Source organism: Vicugna pacos, chromosome 14, assembly GCF_048564905.1.
Source record: "Vicugna pacos chromosome 14, VicPac4, whole genome shotgun sequence".
NCBI classification, from domain to species: domain Eukaryota; kingdom Metazoa; phylum Chordata; class Mammalia; order Artiodactyla; family Camelidae; genus Vicugna; species Vicugna pacos.
The window spans coordinates 1964305-1976786 of NC_133000.1; positions in this window are offsets into that span (position 1 = coordinate 1964305).

Genomic DNA, 12482 nt, shown 5'->3' on the forward strand with positions numbered 1-12482 from the left:
GGACGTGTACACAGCTCCTGATGGAATGCAGACACAGGAGAAAAGAAATTTCATCCACAACTTTTAGGGCCTGACATTTTCTGAATTTAAAGTATTTCCAGAGTTGGACAAGTTAAGCCTCAAAGTTTCCAAAAATTACAACAAAATGACCCGTAAGGGGTGGTCCTAACCACGTAACTTAAATTTCCTGAGAAATAAGCCATTTTAATTGCATTGTTAGAAGACATTTTATTCAATATAAAAATATCATAAAATCATGTATCATATGAAGTATCTGTCTTTTTCAGTCATTTGAAAACATACGGGTTTATCTAAATAGAAGAAGATAATGCAATAAATCTGAGTTTATACCCAAATACGTTTTTTTTTCCAGTTTTACTGGGAAGTACCCAAATACGTTTTAATTGCCAATTATTGCACTGAAAATCAAAATCTGCATTAGACATGCATTTCTGTGAAAAACTAATGCAATTAATTTGTAAGTAGACATTTATTTATTCACAGAAAATGCTTTTCAATATATAGCTGGGCGGTGGCAAAGCCGTGTAATCATGATGAGACTCTGCAGAAACTGAAGGAGGACAAAAAAAGGTTTTTGGAAAAAGACTCTTCCACGACACCAGTGTCCCACTGTTATGCCTGCATCTCCCTAACTCCGCCTCCACCTGCACGTGTGGAGAATCATCCTTTGGTGGCAAAGATCTGTGTTCTATGAAAGTGATCAGATGTTTTTAACAAGAAGTCATTTTTGAGCCATTCATTCTTACCTGGTTTTTAAGGTCTTTTTGAAAAGGTGTGAGTGCGTCTATCCGACTGATTCCTAATGAGAAGTGAGTGGATTACCTCTCCCCATCGCTGTCGCCAATCAACCCTACTCCCCAGACAAACCAGCTCACTGCACGGTAGTCAGCGCGAACAGAAAGGTTGTTACGCAACAGTCAAAACTAGTCTGAAGACTTTTGTGAAATCTCATCAATGAAGAGAGAGAGCTGAACTTGTGAGAACATCTCCTTCCTTCGATTTTATAAAAGTGTGCATCTCTGAGCTTATTTTCAGGAGCTTAGTAAAACATCTAGCTGAAGATGAGTTGGCAAAACTCACCAAAATGGTAAAACGTCTTGAGTCGCTAAACATAAAATAATTGATAATGACTTCAGAGCGATAGAAAACAGTTTCTTCCAGGCGACCAGGGCACTATGGAAATGGCTCACTCTTAATAACACTCCATCGTATTCAGCAGCTGACGATGGTAAGAAATCGTCATATTAAAACTAAGAGGGGGGCCACGACAGTGAAAAGTGCATGGCTTACCAAGTCGCAAATGGGCCAGGAGTGCTTTTGGGGACACAATGCCCTACAAACTGAACAGTCACGGGAGTCAAAGATGACCAGCGCATTTCTGAGTCTTTTAACAACTGGTTCTGCAGAATGATTTACTTCTAAAACCCTTCTCTCACTTACTAATAAATATCTACCGCAGCTCTGAACAGTGGGTGACGAAAACCGAACATGTATAGACTCTCATAAAATTCAAAGACATGAAGGTCTGCATTCTTTTTTAATTCAAGAAATATACTTTCTGTATAATCTCATGGAATTATGTGTGTCTATATCCATGCGCATGTGTGTGTGTGAAGGCAGGTCACTAGTGATGCAGACCTTTCAGCTAAGCAAGCTATCAGCCAAACGAATAAATCAGAGATGGGCAGCGCTCCTGCCCTCACCGCGCAGAGCGAGGTTCTCATTCAGGGGCTGTGTGGACTTCGTGCACCCTGCTACACGGAGTAGAGTGGTGTTAAATCTTCCGTGTGCTTAGGTTTGTCAAAAGCAGCTGTAAAGGCCCCTGGAGAAAGCAAAAATTTCACCTAATTCCACACATTACCACCTACGATACATTGTGAAGTGGACTTTTTCCCATTGTGATGAATCTGTGACACCAGCAGGCTCTTGTCAGCCTTCTTCAGCGTGGCTGGCTCCTTGCAAAGGTTTAGAACGAGCAAGGGTCTGCGGAAGTCCAGCCAGGGCAAGACGGAGCCCCCCTTGGCCAAGTGCACCCCTCGGCCTCTGTGCCAATGGGGAGAGCCCTGAGGCCAGCTCGCCCTGTGTGACTCCCAGAGGTGCACGGGGGGGGGGCTGGGGGAGGGGGAGACCCTGAGGCCAGCTCACCCCATGTGACTCCCAGAGGCACACGGACGGGGAGGGGCGTCTGGCGGAGGGCGCATCGCGGTGGCGTTTTCCCTGCGGGGCTGATTTCCAGAACGCGGAGAGGACCTGAACATTCTGACCCTGGGCCACGTGGGGAGCTCCGCTCGCTCGTGTAAAGAGGAGTTCTGAACGTGAAAGGGATGTACGTTGTTCACTGAAGGTCCTGCTGGGGGAGGCGGGGCCAAGACCGCGGCCTTCACAACAGCCAGAAGCACGGGTCCAGCCAGGAAGACAAAGCCTGTTCAGGCGGGAGTGCCCTTCTTAGCGCCTCAGTTTTTTAAAAGAGGTTCTTAGTGATGTTTCCTCATTTTCAGGGATTTACGGGGACTTACGGCCTCCCCACATCTATTCACAGCGTTTGTGCGTCAGTCTGAGGACCAGGACAGGACCTGTCCCTCAAGGGTGGAGCCGGCCCTCGGATGACGGGTTATGTGTGTCGATCCAAGCCGGCCCGTGACAAAGCGATCTTGGAAAGGCCGAAGTGTTAAAAGACTACCGGAAAACCCATAGATGGCTTTTTTGAAAGAAAGGGGGAAAAGAAACAGAATATTTCCACGCCCCAAGCAGAGAGAGGGGCCAGCAGGAAGGACGCCATTTCAGTAAAGCTCCTCAGGCCACACTGGGCCTGACTTGGGCTTATTTGCCAGCGACGCCGCGCGGCTCTGCAGCAGGGGCGGTCCCGGGGGTTACCTGCCCCCCACATCCTGCGGATTTTAAGTGGCTCCAGCACAGGTCACCTCCCCATAAAGGGAACAGCAGAGGCAGAACGCCGCCCACTGCTGCCCCGCCGTCTTCTCCAGACCCCGGCCTGTGTCTCCAAGTCCTAATGGGACGTAACAAATGAACTGAACCCTGCGGCCACGGAGCTCAGGCTCACACTCGTAATGATTTTAGAATGTGTGGCTGCATCTTGAGAAAGAACAGACCTTGACATAATATCTGTTATCAGACGGCGGTAATTGACACAGAGACAGGCCGCGCTCTGCGCTGGTGGTGACGCATCTGGGCCCGCGACCTCAGGGCCTGCCCTTCGGGGGCTCCACGCCCCGAGTCCCCCTCACCGTCAGCTGCCCCAGGAGAAATGCAGGACAAATGAGGTCCTAATGACGCACTTCACCACCTGTTTACCTTCATTGAGCACGCGCCCGCCTTTAATTTACCAGGAACACATTTTTTGAAGCTACTGTCAGTTAGAATGGCCTCTTGTTTGAAGTGGTTCTAAAACAGCACATACCTGGGGAAGCTGGGCTCTTTGGACAGCCTTCTGGTCCTGCCATTAACATTCTACAGGAAGAGAGAGAGAGAGAAAAAGCAAATCAGGGTTTTCTAAACCTGAGAGAAAAGGTGAATGCTCATGATTGCTCCAGTAGTATGTTCTGCTTTTCAAATAAGCACCGCCAGTAGAGCTACCTCATCAGAATGTGTCCTCATAATTTAGAATCAAGACTGATGCAAAAGTGCCAGGTCCTCTGCGATGCACTTCATGTCAGCATCCGTCTCTAAACAGGTGGGGGTCACAGAGGCACCATCGTGTAAAAGAAAAGATCAAAAGAACTGGGTTCAGCTCCCAACTCTGTGTGACTTTTTAACCTACTTAACGCGCTGCATTTTAAACTTCCTTATCTGTAAAGGGGAGAAGCGGATGCCTCTTCCACTGGATTGTCGTGCAGATAATGAGACAAAATTAGAAAATCCTTTTATGCGGTCTGGTACCGAGTAAGCAGCCACACCACATTCCTTTCTCTTCCGTCTTTTTTTTAATGAAGTCTAGTCAGTGTGCAATGTTGTGTCAGTTTCCGGTGCACAGCACCGTGTTTCAGTCCTCCGTGCACACATATACATTCCTTTTCATATTCTTCTTCATCATCGGGCACCACAAGATACCGACTATGGTGCCCTGCGCTGAACAGCAGAAACGTGCTGTTTATCTCTGTTACACGGAGTAGTGTCTGCAAATCGCAAGCCCCCAGTTCGCCCCTCCCCACCCTCCCCACCCTCCCCTGCTGGTAGCCACCAGCTCTTCTGTCTGTGCTTTCTTTGCCACCTTAACAGCGATTTGCATTCGGTCCTACTTATTTCAGACCAACTGGTATTTGTGCTGCAGGGAGAAGAAAACATCATTAAATAACCGCAGTAGCCAAACAGCTAACATCAGGGTGGAAACACAACAGGAAATTTCTTGAAGAATTTTACTCCCCGTTTATTTCAGCTTCAGGTTTGTCTTCTTTTTCCATTCTTCACTCATTTTTGTATACAAACTCTACAAAAAATCTCATGAAAAGTCTAGTTTAGTCACGTCCTGGTTTCTAGTCCACACGTAATTCGTCCCTGACAAAAGCACAGTCGCAGCGGCTCACAACGCCCTGGCACAGAGGCTGAACTCCGCCCGGGCGAGCACGGCCGCGGCGGTGGGCGCGGAAGCTCTGTGCGCCACGACGCAGCTCAGAGCAGCTCGAGCCGCAAGGGGGCGCGGAGGGGCCCCGGATCGCGGACTCCCGGGGAGCCTCCCCTGCTTCCGCGTTCCGGCTCCCGCTCCAGGCGGGCTCTCCCGCAGGTGGGCAGGGCGGCCCAGGGCCAGGCCCAGGCCCAGGCCTGCCGCTTCTCTGCCCCGAGCAAACCCAGTGAGAAGAAACCACCTTTTCCAGGAGGTTCTGACAGAAGCCTTGGAAGGCGGCGCCCGTCCCCACGGCTCACGCGCCAGCCCGGCCGCCGGGCCTCTGATCGTCCCGCCACGTCTGTGACTGAAAGGGACGGAGGCCAAGCTCGTCGCGCGCGCTGCGTGGGTTTTCCGCCAGCAAGACCCCTGCGCGGTTGCAAGGACAGCTGTGGGAGAGGGAGATGTCCACGTGCCCACGGCCCCACTCCCCTGTCCCCCTGGTCCCGGCCCGGCCGAGCGGCTCCCGCCCACATTCTCCTCGGACATGGCGTCCCCGGGGGAGGGCCCGTGCGCTCTGCTGACCTGCACTCGGACGCAGACCCTGCCCCTGAGGTCCTTCCGGGACCCGCGTCTTCACTCTGCCCCGGCCTCCTTCCCGGTTCCTGCTCCCCGCGCCGCGCCGCCCTCTCTGCCCAGGGCCTTGTGTGGCCTCAGGCTGACTCCTGACCGGGGCTGACCTAGGAGGCTCCCTGATCCCCGACCCCCTGGTCACCGCAGCGCATCGCGTCAGGTCTGGTTTCTAGGGAACCCATGTCCACGTCCCCAAATTGTTCTGCACTGATTTCTCACTGTCGTCAGGCTTCTTCCACGGAGAGCTGAGAAAGGCCATGTGGAGAGTGAGAAGAGAGCGACAGACGGACACAGGCAGACACACAGACAAGGTCTGAAGACACCATCCCCACGAGAAGAGGCTTGTTCGCTTGTCCCTGAATTTAAACCCCTTTCCTGCCTCGTGTGTCACAGGGCCTCTAAGCGCCCTTGTAGTAAATCCCCATATTCACGTGAAATCCTTTGAGTTGGGTAAAAATCAGCCTTGATCAACAGTCTGATCGTGTCGTTTCCCATACATGAGACAGCAAAAACCCCACTATTAGTCACCTCGTGAAGGAGAACCAGGCGTCAGGCTCATGACATTAGGATAAATACTAGAATGAAAAAGGCGAGGGAGGCCTTCGCTCTGTGCAGAGTGACCACTTACCAGGGGAGAGAACAGATCTCTCCAGGCACAAGGATTGTGCCGGTGGAGTCGAGTCCCACCCTGGACACTCAGATCTGAACCAAGTCCCAGCGCTGTGATTTAATAGCTGTGTCCCCATTCTTAAATCACACAACCTCTCTGTGCCTCCTTTTTCTCTTAGTAAAATGCAAGTAGTAACAGAATTTATCACACAGAGTTGGTTCGATGACTGAATGTTGAGGCGGATGGAGAATGCTGAGAAAGGGCCTGGTATGCAGTCACGTTCAGCAGCTGTGAGTGTTTCTCTTACTGCGGAGTTAGGGAACTTTGCAGAGCTGGTTAGCTGTTTGCTCTTGGAAACAAAGTATCTTCAAACTAGAGTGGTTTCAGTCTGTTCCCACACCAGCTCAGCTCAGTCCCACATTTCTCCTTTCAGTGCCCAGCCTCGGCAATGTGTCAGCCCCCCGCAACCAGACTCGAACTTGAACCCATTCCAGCAGTAGCGTCCACTCAGTTTTCTCATTTCTGTGTGTTGTTCTATACCTTTCACACCCTTAGCCCTGTAAAACGACCACGGATCTTCCAATACACGCTCGTGTGCCATCAAGAACCTCTAAGGAAATTAAAACGTTACTCGCCCAACCTGACTTACTACGGGATAACTGCGCACTGGCATTAAATAGGAAGGTCTTCCTCAAAGCAAAATAAAACAAAACAAAGTAAAAAGAAAAACAAAACACTGTCTTAATTATTCATTTCTGACCTCAAGTTTCAATTAAGGGACGATCTTAGTCTATAAACAGTCCAACGAGTGACCAGGTGTTTACTGATCCATCCATCCTCAGCCATGAATCAACCTACCAGTGAAATCTATTCACCGTGTCTTGTGATTGCTGGTCCCCGTACACTGCACCTAATTCTATCTTTAAAGCGTTAACTACTGTGTGCTCCAGTGAAGTCCCAAATTGCTGGTACCCAAATGTGGACTGTTTCCCCTGCTTAGCAAAGCCAGTCAGAGTTTGGGGAGGATCATAAAGGAGACTTAATTAAATCCTTCCATTCTACTAGCCCTTAGCATTTCTGGTAAGCGCTGGGTGTGGCAGAACTCTGCTGAAATAAAGTCTAGAGCCTGTCTGTAGATTTCACTGAATTATATGACTGCTTCCATGATGAACATGGAAATTAGGTGTTGACTGGAGAATCTGAATCACAAAGAATGACCTCTAAATAAAAGAGCTTTTACAAACTCTAATTTGATGTCTTGGTTGAAAGACGCTAAAAATAAAGTAAAAACCAGGCGCTTTCAGGGGAAGTATTAAAATATCATCATCGAGCCAGCGGCCAGCGAAAGTACTCTTTAAAACAGCATGCCAGTAACACAGCTTCCAAATTTTTTTTTAATATTTGTTTCTTCTAGAAGTAAATCACTAATGCAAGCTTTTAAAAATAATTCTCAGTATTAAATGGCCCTGCAGTTCTTCTTCTATAAACTTACGAACACTGGTGTATAGACACCTCACCCCAGTGATCATTTTCAACTGAGACTCAACAGGAAAACAAGCTCAGACCGTGGTCTGATCGTGAAACAGCGGTGTTGTAACTTAGCCGTTTTTTTTTTTAAACATTCATTTTTGTCTTACTTTAACACAGTCACGTGCTAATACGTATTTTCTCTAAGTTATGTAGTCTATAACATTAATTTGCTGTTCATTTTTGTACGTATACATAGGGCTACTTGTTAAAGAAAATAATTTCTCTCCTTTCTAAATTTGTGTCCAATGTTGCAAAAAAGAACTACATTCTTAAACCTTCCAAAGTCACTAAAATCCATCATCTGCTAATAGAGAAAATGATTTTCATGTATTTGTAGTTCTTTACACAATAAATGTAACTAACTTCTTGAGAGCTTGGTCCAGCCCTGGGTGTGAATTTCTACTCTATCAGCCACACTGTGGATTCTCTGGAAGGTGATGGAAATTAAGCTTTAACACACAGAATTGCATGCTGGTTCCCGGCAATCAATTAGAAGAAGTTAAAACAGATGGAAGGGGCCAAGTTTCTTCTTAGTTGACTGTTTCCTGCAAGTCACCACTTCGGTCTTTCATAAAGAAGTCTCACAGGCACAGAAAACAAACACGGTCACCAGCGGAAAGGGGGTGGGGGGGTAAACTGGGAGCTCGAGATTTGTACATACTAGCTACTATATATAAAACAGATTAAAAAAAAACAAAGTTCTTCTGTATAGCACAGGGAACAATACTTAATGTCTTGTAATAACCCCTAATGAAAAAGAATATGAAAAAAGGTATGTGTGGGTATGTATGACTGAAACATGACTCTGCACACCAGAAATGGACACATTGTAACAGTCAGCTTAAACTTTAAAGCCTGTCCTCAATGCCAACCCCGTCCCTGAGCAAACACCATTGTCTCCATACGTCAGTGATATTTTCCCTACTAACCATTCCTGTGAGATTTTTTAAATTATTAACTTTTCTACAGAATAAGGGAAAATTATGAAAGCAGATGTTATCGTCCATCATGTCAATAAACAGTCTAATAGGAATGATACTTTAAACTCAGACGAAAGCTTGTTCTTGGTGGCTTTCTGTCAATACAACCGTCCTTACCCCATTCTTAAACAACTTTGGCATCTAAAAGAATTTGGCAGCTCACCTTTTTTTGCTAGGTTATTGGTTCGTTCCTAAAAGTCTATAGAAAGGTAAATTGTGAAAGAAAGAAATTTGTAGTTATGAGATATGAGTCCTGCCAATTTCACCCTGTGCCCTAAAATATTAATTTCTTTGGGTGTCAGCTTTTTTATTTTTATCACCACCCCTGCCCCATCTAAACAAGGCTGGATTAGATGCCTGAATGACAGCTTTTTCAGCACCACAATTCTCTATCTTTCTTCCTCTGTAACAGCCCTACTTTTAAGTATGCTTTTGTGCTCAGTGGGTTGTAGTTATTAATATTACATATCTACTTTTTATTAACCAATAATAGATATATGTCTCTCTACGAACTAATCAATCAGGGTTTCCTATGAGGGTGAAATAATCATTGTTACTACCTTTAAATGACGTAATTTTAGTTAAAAGCAAAAAGTCTTGGTAGTTTTAGTCTGAACTGAAGTAGGACTAGAGAGCTTAGAAACCTTCTTACGACTTTGTGCCGGGAACCCTTTGACCAGACAGCCTCTCAGATTCTAGCCCCAATGTTCAATCATTCACAGCCAACTCGACTGTGTCTTCAGAGTATACTCCTGCCATGTCAGCGTGAAGGGTGGACCAGATTCAGGCTGTGCCACCCGCGACAGCACAGACCGCGGCCAGACCTTCAGGGGCTTCTTCCTTCCCACGGGTTCCGTGCGATGTGGTTTACGGGGTTCCCAAGGGGGGTGCCTGCCGCCCACTCTCACGGAGGACGTGCGGTCCTGCCGGGCACGACGCATCGAAATCAACCGCGTTGTGGAACAGCTTCAGCAGAAAACAAGCTCACGTGCAGTCAGGCATCTGCCCTCTCACAGACTATTTGGGCAAACAGGGTACACCCACGTTTGCCAAAAATCTCATGAAACGGGGAAACGAACCGCCAGGACCACTGAGCTGAAGCAGTGCCGGCTACGGGCTCAGACGACAGGGCTTGCCGCGAGTCTGCAGTGACCAGGGACGCCTCCACGGACCGGGCAGAACCAAACCACCAAGGACTGTGAGGGCGCTCACCAGCCGCAGGGCTGAGCCCAGGTGCCGGTGTTAGAGGCCAGGCTCGAAGCACAGCGACAGAAACAGACGGCGCGCCTTCTTTTCTTTCCTTTTCTTCAGACTGAAGCACAGTCAGTTACAACGTGTCAGCTTCCAGTGCACAGCGTCATGTTTCAGAGAAGACACGTTTTCTCGATGGAACCAGCATATTCGGGAGGATTTAGGAAGTGACATCCTTTGTAACTGAAGTGACATGCCAGAGCCCCGGGAACAGAGGAGACTGTGCACAGACGATCAGTCTGAGGAAAAGACGGCTCTTCCCTTCTACACGTACGAGGAAGGCAGCAGAAGGGAGCTGACGGTGCCTATGGGAAAGAGTTTGAGAGCCCAGCGACTTTTATCACGGAGACCAGCAGTAAGCAGTTTCCTGAGAGTGGCCTAGAAGAAGCGTGGAAGGAAATTTATATGAAAACACTGGTCTTTTTCCCAGATGTTTCCCATGTCTAGACAGTTAGTGAACAGAGATGACTATCTTTAGTCTTACTTCATGTACCAAAAATCTCCTCCTTTTAAAAATGTCTGCCTAGGCGCCCAGAGCGGGCGTGTCCTAGGAGCGATGTTCAAAGCAGGACTCCAACAATAGGGCGCTAACATGACTTAATCTATTTTTGTGTGTTTTGTTTTTCTAAGGACAGCTGATAGCTCCCTGAGTATTAAGACTTCTCAAGAAGGGGAAAAAATTAGAAAATGAAAAGAAAAACTGTTGATCTGATTCCACTGCCTGAGCAGAAAGTCTCCCGCCCAGAGCTGTTTTTAAAATTCAGCTTCGTCCGATTTTTCCTGAGGCCCAAGGACAGAGCTGTTTCCATTTCCAAGGTCTCATTTGTAGCTTAATGGAATTCCAGGCTGGAGAGAGACCTCGAGAATTTAGCTAGTCCAACCTTCAACTGCAGAAGCAGAGGAGGCCCTGGAGTGACTTTCTCCAGCCAAATAACCTCACCCTGAGGCCAGGGGACAACGCTCTGCAGTTATTCTGAAAATGTAAGACCGTCACGACCCGGTCACGACAGAGGCGCAGACCCACGTTCACCAGGGGAAATCAGCCAGCTTCCTAGAGTGGGGTAGGTGTCCACGGTCATCTACGAATACAACTGTTTGATTTACTGTAGCTAAAAAAAAATTTAAAGGAAAAACCGTTTCCTAGGAAGGGCAGGATTGAACTTGTTGCGGGAAATTTCAGCCCGAGGATAGAGCTGATGCACCCTTGGCAACCAGCAGGGAATCTGGTTACTCTCGCACTGAAATCTTCATTCACCAGCTTTAACGAGCCATTTTCTTGTGGATTTCGCTCAAGGAGGTGTCACACATCCAGTGACACGTGCTGAGAGGTGTTCACGTCTTGAAAACGTTCCTTCATGTAGAATGCTTACGACTCTACACTTAAAAATATCCACGCTGAACGGAGGCATGTTAATTAGCTTTAGCACCTTACAAAGTGGCTTTCCAGCATCTAAGATGCTAAAGGGAGCATGACTCCAAGCTTCAAACTGCAAGTGGAAACTCTTAAAAATCTAGGGCAAGTGATGATTAATTTAAGGCCAGTCAATGACTGAATGAACTTTTATACAGTATGAGCTGCATTTTTTAAAAACCTGAAACCTGGTGTTTCCATAGAAGTGGTCGATATGAACAAATAGACACATAGGAAAAAAATCAGTATTATAGTTCTAACCACAAAAATACCGCCTCACGGGATTGTAGCGTTACGGGGATTTATATGGAAGATGAAGGCTTTTATTCTCCAAGTTCCCTTCCTAATCAAAGACTCCACAGACCTGTGGCCTCTGGACAAGGACAGCGTTTCTCCACTTCAGCATCGTGAACGTTCTGCCGGGTAATCTGCTGTTTAACAGCTTCTCCAGCATTTACCTACTAGACAGCGGTAACTTTGGGGGGACAACCAAAACTGTCTCCAGATACTGCCAAATGTCCCCTGAAGGGCAAAACCACCCACCAGTTGAGACCAGAGGAAGAATTTTTTAATGTACTTTTAAAATGATAACTTCTAGCCCCTCCTTAGACCCCCTCCCCGGTTACAATTCAGTAAATATCCTAAGAGCGTCATCCCAGTTAGGGACCAAAATGTTCAGGGTTTCCATGGTAACTAATAAAACTTCATAAAACTGTTTAAATTTGTTTAAGTTAAATAAATAAATAAAATAAAAAATAAAGACCCAAAAAACTTCAACAGTATTAAGAACAATTAAACTTTCTCATTTATTCACTTAGGTTCCACATATTTAATAACAGCACAATGCTTTCTATTGTTTCTTTTGATATTTGCTGTTTTACTAACATTTTTATACATGGCTCTTTAAAGAACGAAAACCATTTAAACCTCTCAGGTTTTATCGGTTATGTTCCAGCTCGCTCTTAAGTTTGCACTTTGGAGGACCAATTCAGAGCCTATGAATTACGTTTTGTTTCATGAACACACATTCTGCATCCTGCGAGCTGTTTTAAGATCGGCAGTCAAGTTGTCAGAATTATGTAGCAGCTGTCACCACTGTGTCCAGCCACAAGGCAAGATCACCAAGAAATAACGCAGCAGCATTTTCCAGTTTTTTCAGCAGGGCCAGCGCCATCCCTCCTGACCATCTTCTGACACCGTAACACCCACCAGCATCTAAGCCCTGGAGTGGAGCCGGTGCTGCGCTTTGACGCTGCATCAGAAGTTCTGCGTGTTTCAGGACAGCCGTCAACAGTGCTTCAGCACTGCCTTGACTCATTAGTACAGACCTCAAGGTGGGGTTTTAAACCATCCTGTGCCCCATCATCTACCCAGAGAGAGGGAGGAAGGGCTGGCGGCCGTGTGCCCGAGGCTGCAGGGACCCTGACCCCATGGCCCACACCCCACCAGGCTCCAGCCTCGCCACCTCATGGCCAGACCTCGGGGCTC